This window comes from Prionailurus bengalensis, chromosome C1 (assembly GCF_016509475.1).
Source record: "Prionailurus bengalensis isolate Pbe53 chromosome C1, Fcat_Pben_1.1_paternal_pri, whole genome shotgun sequence".
Taxonomy (NCBI): domain Eukaryota; kingdom Metazoa; phylum Chordata; class Mammalia; order Carnivora; family Felidae; genus Prionailurus; species Prionailurus bengalensis.
The window spans coordinates 65,618,290-65,627,579 of NC_057345.1; positions in this window are offsets into that span (position 1 = coordinate 65,618,290).

Genomic DNA, 9,290 nt, shown 5'->3' on the forward strand with positions numbered 1-9,290 from the left:
AAAGTCAGACAACTGACTGAGCCACCCAGGCACCCCTAATTTTTTTTTAATGTTTATTTATTTTTGAGAGGGAGAGACAGAGATGGAGTGTGAGTGGGGGAGGGACAGAGAGAGAGGGAGACAGAATCTGAAGAGGCTCCAGGCTCTGAGCTGTCAGCACAGCTCAGAACTCAAGAACTGCCAGGTCATGATGTGAGTTGCAGTCTGATGCTTAACTGACTGCGCCACGCAGGTGCCCCAACAATGTGTTTTAACAAATGGCTTTGGAGAAAGAGGATAAATGTATCTCCATTCTTTTTTTTAGGAGTAATGTTTTTGCTCACTTCTGAAGTATAACCTGAAATAATTAAAGCACATAATAATATAGTATTAGATGGTGGCCTATTTAAAATATGACCCACTTACGAAAGAAGGCAAAGTGATTGTGGAAAGAATACTACTAGGCATCAGGTTTTACCAATAACTACCCTGTAACCTTGGACAGGTTGTTTAACCTCCCTGGCTTAGCTTTTTCTTAATGGTAAAGTACAGAGTTTAATAAGATGATCTCAGTCAGTAGAGCATGTGACTCTTCAGCTCAGGGTTGTGAGTTCAAGCCCCATGTTGGCATGGAGCCTGCTTAAAATTAAATAAATAAAATAATAAGATGATCTCTAAATCTTAGGTTAACTGAAAATATTGTATTCTTAACGAGGAATATTAAAGAATAATGACTTATTGGGGCGCCTGGGTGGCTCAGTCTGTTAAGCATCTGACTTTGCTCAGGTCATGATCTCACGGTTTGTGAGTTCATGCTCAGCGTCGGGCTCTGTGCTGACAGCTCAGAGCCTGGAGCCTGCTTCAGGAGCCTTTGTCTCCCTTGCTCTCTGCCCCTCTCCTGCTCATGCTCTGTCTCTCTCTGTCTCAAAAATAAATACTAAAAAAAAAAAAAAAAAAAAAAATTTAAAGAATGATGACTTCTAAATTTTGTTTTATTTTATATAGACTGTCAAATCTTTGAAAAATATTTTTTTTGAGAGAGAGAGGGCGTGCATGTGCATGTATGCAGACAATTATGGGAGGGGCAGAGAGAGGAGAGAGAATCTCAAGCAGGCTCCACACTGCCAGCAGAGATCAACTCAGGGCTCAATCTCATGAACCGTGAGATCATGACCTGTGCCCAAATCAAGAATCAGATGCTTAACTGACTGAACCTCCCAGGTGCCCCAGGAGTCAAATTTTTTTTTAATTTGAGAGAGAGAGAGAGTGAGCATGACAGGGGAGAGGGGCGGAGGGAGAGAGAGGGGGAGAGAGAGACACAGAGAGAGAGAGAGAGAGAGAGAGAGAGAGAGAGAGAGAGAGAGAATTTTAAGCAGGATCCACTCTGAGCACAGAGCTTAATGGCAGGCTAAAACCCACGACCCTGGGATCATGACCCAAGCCAAAACCAGGAGTCGGACACTCAACTGACTGAGCCACCCAAGCACTTCCTCCAAGGGTCAAATTTTAAGGTTAGGTTTAATTAAAAAAAAATTTTTTTTACATTATAATGTATCTATAGAAAATAGACTAGAAGAAAACAAACCAAAAAATTTAAGAGTGATGATCTGAAGATAGTAGGATTAAGGTATCCGTTGCTTTCATCTTCATTTTCAAATTTAAAAAATTTTCTTCAAGAAGCACATGCTGTATTTATAGCATAAAGTTGTTTTACAGTGTTATTTATTGTAATTTTGATGACTGCTGTTAGATGACAATGACAGTAGATGAGGTCTTTCCTCCTATACATGAAACTGCCTTTAACGATTGTGCCATAAATTTAATTAACTAGAACCTAGTATTTTTTTTTAACATGTGGGCCAGAAGTTTATTTGTATCATTAACAACTTTAGAAGGTCCTGCAAGTTTCCTAAAAGAATAAAGTACTAGCACAACTAGTACTAGATAATAGTGTTAGGGTAGAAAAGAATAATATATGCCCTTCATAATTATAAATCACAGTAAATGATGCAGGAAATTTAAATTAGGTAATGTTAGTGTTTCATCATGCTTTGAAATTTAAATTATTTACAGGAATAATAAATATGGTTTTAAAAAATTGATACAGGGAACAAAATTAGAAAATTAGCTTGCCCACCTCTTTTGATTATTCTTTAACCCCATTTTTTTCCTCAAGGTTGTTACTAAAAATAATAATAAATAGAAATTTAGAAATAATAATAGAAATTTAAAATATCTATTAATAAGCTTGTTAGAATTCATTTTCAAATATCAACCCACATTATAACATAGTTTAAGACGTTGGTAAACCACAAAAGTTTCATAAGCAAGTAAAACTACTCTGTAATTCAAAAAAATAAATTCAAAGCAATAAAAATTCTTAAATATTAGGCTATTTTCTAGAACTATATAATGTATAGTAGCATTTTGTTTTTTTACTCTTTGTTAGCAAGAATATGTTGCTTACATTTGTACATGAATGTTTGTGTATATTTGTTTGAACCATAGGAAGTTATATTTAACTTCATAAATACATAAATATACATAACATAAAATACATACATATATAAAAATATATATATAAATATAATTATATATATAAATATATGTATATATCAGTGTAAATTTGTATTAAATTTACCATATTAAAGGCTAGTATCATCTTTGACACATTCAGATTTCCTTCAAATTGTGCTTATACATTATTTTTTTGTGTGTGATATATTTTTTATTATTATTTTTTAAAAATAATTTGTCAAATTGGCTTACATACAACACCCAGTGCTCATCCCAACAAGTGCTTATACATTATTTTAGCAATACATTTTATTAGTTGGTAACATTTTTAAAAATAAATTTACATACCAAAGACTTTATGAAAATCTTACATAGAAATAAATGTTTTAGTAAGAAACAGAAATATCTTAAGTTTCTCATTCAGTTTATTTAGAATATTAGTTTAGAACAGATTTGAGTGAACTTCATTCTGATGTTTTGCTTTACTCTGATTGAAGGGAAGATAATTTAAATGAAGCACACTTTAAAAACTTTTTTTAATTTGTTTTAAACTTTAAAAGTAAATTTAAAATTGGCTTTTAAAAACTTCCATTCTGTTTGCCATTTCTCTTAGGACTATATATGAGAAAATAAAATACCATTAGAAGAGTCTGATTGAATTCTGTTTTCACATTCTTTCTTTTTTTTATTTTTTATTTTTTAAGGTTTATTTATTCAGAGAGAGAAAGAGCATGTGGGGGGGGGGGTAGAGAGATAGAGGAGAGAGAGTATCCCAAGCACCCTCCCCACTGTCAGTGCAGAGCCCAACTCGGGGGCTTCAACTCATGAACCATGAGATCATGACCTGAGCAGAAACTGAGTCACCCAAACGCCCTTAGTTTCACATTTTTATTAATTTTATGGTCATCATCAGTGGCCACAAAAATAATGTAGGGAAATGTTTCCCAAATTGTTGTATTCAATGGTTTTCTTTTGCAAGTATTAAATGTAATCTTGATGTTTGAGGAGATTTATGTAGTATTTACCATGGGTAGGCTGTTGGAGTTCATAGACCTTTGGGTTAAGTGTCCTCTTTACTACTGCTATTTCAGCTTCAGGGATACAAATAAATGGGTCACATACATATATCTCTAAAGCAGCAGTGAAGAAATTGTCTAATGATTGTTCTTTCAAAATATTAGAAATTATTAGAAAATTAATTTGTATTAAGTGGTGTGGGGTGTGTGTGTGTGTGTGTGTGTGTGTGTGTGTATATATATATATATATATATATATATATATATATATATATATATAATTTCCAAAGTCATGAAATTATATTTTCAGAAAAACTAAAATTTTTTCTTCAGAAAATAAAATCAAGAGTATTAGTTAACTAAGTGTACTTGGAAGATATTAGCCCTGTTAGGTAAATCATTACAGTGTGTTAGCTGGGGTTCTCCAGAGAAACAGAACCAATTAATTAGATAAATTGATTGATTAAGCTGAAGAACCAGGAAAACCAGTGATATAATTCAGTCTAAGTCCAAAGGCCTGAGAACTTGGGGGCTACTGGTATAAGTCCTAGAGTCTGAAAGCTCTTGAACCAGGAGTTCTGATGTCCCAGGGCAGGAAAAGATGGACATGTCAGCTCAAGAAGAGAGGGAGCAATTTGCCCTTCCTTTGACTTTTATTCCACTGTTGCCCTCATCACATTGGATTATACCCATCCACACTGGTGAGGGCAGATCTCTTTATTTAGCTGACTGAATCAAATGCTAATCTCTTCCAGAAACTCCTTCACAGACACACCCAGAAAAAATGTATTAGTAGCTATGCAGGCATCCCTTAGCGCAGTCAAGCTGACACAAAATTAACTATCAGATATAGTGAACACGTAAATTATATGTTAGTATTGTAAAGAAGAATACCTCTTTTTCTGATTTCCCACTCAGAGCACAAAAGAAAATCATCATTGTTTCATTTATTACATGTATTACCTCATTTAAAGAAATAACCTGGTGTGCCTGGGTGGCTCAGTCAGTTGAGCACCTGACTCTTGATTTCAGCTCAGGTCATATCCAAGGTTGTGGGATTGAGCCCTGAGTCTGGCTCCATGCTGAGCATGGAGCCTACTTAAAGATTCTTTCTCTCTCTCCCTCTGCCTCTCCCCTCCCCAGTTAAATAAATAAATAAATAAATAAATAAATAAATAAATAAATAAATAAAAGTAACCTATAATAGTATCTGGCTCAATAGTAAATATTAGCTTATTATTAGTCACAGCATCTTTTCATTTGAAAGTGGACTTAGAATACTGGTTTCAGACCTTAGTGTCAGAATTTATTCACTCAATATTAAACATTTAAGAGCAAACTAATGCCAAGCACTAAATAAATGAGAACTTGAAGGTTTCTCCTCCTGGCTGGGACAGGAAAGCAGCAAGAACTCTCTGATAATCAACCCTAGTAGCTTTCCATTTCTAGCTGGTGTCAGCATACTGTGCAGATCCACACCTGTGTGTCTTCCTCCTTAATAACTAGTCTTTACTTGGCCCCAGTCTTACCATGTCATTTGTATTTAATGGAACGCATTATTCTATTAGTTAATAATGGAGTACATGTTTCAACTTTATGACTTGGTTGACCAAGTAACATTCAATGCATGAGGAGTGGCTCAGGTTGTATAATTACTTGGTGTCTCACAATCAGGTAATGAATCTCTACCAACATCTGTCAGTAGGTCAGGAGCTGCTTTTCAAAGGCAAAATGGTTGTTGGCAGTAGAGGGAATGCCTTTAGCCCAGAATCCTAGGGCTTTGCACTATTATTTTCCTATTGGGATTTATCAGAAGTTCTACTGCTACAATATTCCATATACCCTTGAGCTGAATTTTGAAAAGTGAGCAGGGGCCATCAGGCTGTCGTGTTGGGAAAGTGCTTTCTAGGAGTACCATGAGCAAAGGGCAGCAGTATTTAGGAAGCTGCCAGTGCTGTAACAGGGTTAAAATAGAGGTTTTAATTTGGGAAAGGTAGGGGAATAGGTGGGGCACTGGCACTAGATGTATGCTATCCCAAGGTAGTTGTATTTTATCCTGTAAGACAGTGATTCCCAGATTTAGGGTGCATTAGAGTCACATGGAGAGCTTGTTAAACCATGGATGGTGGCTTTGGGATGGGACCTGAGAATCTGCATTTATAAAAAGTTCATGGGTGATGTTGATAGTCCTGGTCTGGGGTCCACACTTTGAGAACTACTGTTATTAGCAATGGAAAACAAGTAAGTAAGGTTTTTGTTGTTTGTTTGCTTTTTTGAGAGAGAGGGAGCATATGGGAGGGGCAGAGGAAGAGAGAGAGAATCTTAAGTAGGCTCCACACCCAGCACGTGGGGCTCAATCTCACAACTGTGAAATCATGACCTGAGCCAAAATCAAGAGTTGGAGGCTTAACCAACTGAGCCACAGAGGTGCCCCCCAAAACAAGCAGTTTTATTTATTTTTAATTTTTTTTAACCTTTATTTTAGACAGAGACAGAGCATGAATGGGGGAGGGTCAGAGAGAGGGAGACAGAATCTGAAACAGGCTCCAAGCTCTGAGTTGTCAGCACAGAGCCCGATGCAGGGCTCGAACCCACAGACTTCGAGATCACGACTTGAGCTGAAGTCGGACGCTTAACCGACTGACCCACCCAGGCGCCCCAAAACAAGCAGTTTTAAATGGACAAGTAACACAATCAGATTTAAGTTTACTAAGATCATCTACAGGTAGAGGTATGGCAGATAGATAGGGAAGATTTAGCACAGGAGGAATGAGACTAGTTGGAAGACAACCAAAATGATTGTGTTAACAGATTATGAGGGCTTGAGTTAAAGTTAGCAAAAAAAAAAAAAAAATGGGAAGGAGGAAATAATTTCAAAAAATATTTAGCACTTTTTAAATGCCAGATACTGTGCCTAAACATTTTGCTTTGAATTTTTATGGCACTCTGGAGTTTCTCAAAGCATTTGAGATCCTGGCAGAGAAGAAAGTGCTATAATGGCAGAAGATGGGGAAAATTTTCTTTGGGAGAATATATTTAATTCCCAGAAAATAAATGTCTGTTAAAAACTTGAAGCAGATATCAGCAAAACTGAATCATCTTTTAACAACCACAAGGATGGTAAATTTGTAAATTTTCTATTTAAGTAGGAATAATCCATTTTCACCTTTTAAATGATAGACTGATAAAAAGTTAAAGCAGTCCCATAGTTTTATATTGAATCTAGAATTATATTACTTTTTTTAGAATTATATTATTTTATACTTAAAGGAATTTTAGGTGATTCTATCCAAATCTCAGTTTTGTTTTGTTTTAAAAAACAAGTGAGGAAACTGGTGTCCAGAGCTGTTAAATGACATGTCCACAAGCTAATTAATAGAACTTAGACTAAATTTCCTCACTGCTGGTCTGGTATTCTGCATTCACCACGTTATTAGTTATAATCAGTTGCTCACAAAATAAAATTCAGACATCCTTGTTTTCAAAACCATATACAATCTGGTATCAACCTGCTTTTTCAATTTTATATGTTGAAACTCTAACCCTAGGGACGAGTTTGTAAGATAAGCCATTCATATCTACTTATGTTTGGCTTCTGCAGGAAGAAAGGCCCCCAGTTTTTCTCCTCATGTGTTGCTTATATCATTCCAATCTCATCTTCTATCAAAATCAAGGTCTACCTCAGATGTGAGACATTCCTGATTTCTCTGGAGATCTCTCTGGAGAAACAATCTTTTCCTCATTCTGTTTCTTTCCTGGTAGAGCTTATTATACTCTCCCTTGTATAATGAACAGTTATGCTAATCTCCACACTAGAGTGGGTCTTCTTGAAAACTGACTTTTCTTCCCCAGCCTTTAGGTCAGGCCTTATACAAAACAATTTCTCAAAAAATGTTGGATTGAATTTATGCTGAATAATTTAAATAGTAGACATTTTGTAAAATTTATTTGTTAATATTTTTATTTAAGAAAGATGTCCAACGGGGCGCCTGGGTGGCGCAGTCGGTTAAGCGTCCGACTTCAGCCAGGTCACGATCTCGCGGTCCGTGAGTTCGAGCCCGGCGTCAGGCTCTGGGCTGATGGCTCAGAGCCTGGAGCCCGTTTCCGATTCTGTGTCTCCCTCTCTCTCTGCCCCTCCCCCGTTCATACTCTGTCTCTCTCTGTCCCGAAAATAAATAAACGTTGAAAAAAAAAAAAAAGAAAGATGTCCAAGAAGACAGATAATCCAAATTTTATTTTTTTAAGGTTTATTTATTTTGAGAGAAATGCGGGGGTGGAGGAAGAGAGAGAGAATATCCCAAGCAGGCTCCACACTTTAGCACAGAGCTTGACTTGGGGCTCAAACCCATAATTGTGAGATCATGACCTGAGCAGACTTTAAGACTCAGATGCTTAACTGACTGAGCCATTTCAGGTGGCCCAATGCAAAATGCTTTTAAACAGAATAAATTAGGTTTATTTATTCCAGAAGTAATTTGGAAGAAGTAGACTATTTTGAACTAAGTATTAAATATAATGATCACAAAGACATATTGTTTGATTACTTTTTGGAATAGTTTATATCCTGAAATACTCAGGTTATCTTAAATTACTGAGGTTATAATGATTAGTTTACAGATCAAATTAAACAAAAATTTCCAGGTAAATTCAGTGCTCTAATTTTAGTGAACAAATGTGGCAAAAATATTTGGATAATATTTACTAGTATAATTTTTCCAATAAAATCAAGGAACAAAATGAAAAATGCTTGGCCATGTTTGAGAAACTATCACTTCCATGTATAAATTTAAAATGGACCAGTTGGAGACAATTATCTCATCACTTGACTCTCAGGTGCAGACAATCTTTCACATTTTCCACCAGCAAATGGATAGTAGAGTTCATGTTTTGGTATGTAACATAATTACTGTAGAATTTCTACTCTTATGTGAGCTATTTTTTTCTTAGAGAAATAGCTTTTTGTCTTTACTATCTCTTGACCTTAAAACTACTATAATTATCTTCAAAAGATTGTTTAGGTAATTACTTTTATTGAAAATATTTGTTTTACTCTATCTCCTATGTATGGTTCTGGAGAAAGGAAATTATTTGCCCAACTCTGAAAGAGTCATCAAAGGCTTGTCTGTCAACTAATTACTACTACTATTTTCAGTTTTGTATACAGGTCTTAAATGAGTAAAATATATGACCTTGGAAAGTGGCTGCTCTCTAAGGTCAATGCAGCTCTAACATATGTACGTTATTATAGAACTTAGGTTAAATTAGCTTACCGGTCACATCTGTTCTTGCTTTTTTACTGTTTTATTTACCATAACCTTGGTGATGCAGAGTAATTTGGACTCCATACCAGAGGGCTTCTTCCAAGTATTCCTGGATGAGACAATATATATAAAATACTGAACTACTGAGTGCACAAACATGTCCGCTCATCACTTTATTTGTGTAGGGAAATCTTCCAGAAAAATAGTAAAATTCAATAAACAAAGACCTCCATTCAAACAAATAATTTTTTGGTAATGTATAGGAAACACAACCCTACTGAAAGAATTTGTAGTTGAGCACCCACACAGAATGGCCTTACCCTTCTCTACCCTCTTTTTCACTGCCCAACTCCTCCAAGGTGAATGTCTACTGTCACCTACTCATATAGTATGCTCTGCAGATTACCTGTATCAGAATTACCTGGGGGTGGTTATGAGAAAATGTGCACTGCTGGAGCGCATCCCAGATGGATCAGAATATCTTGGGACGGGACCTGGGGCCAGGGCATCTGCATTT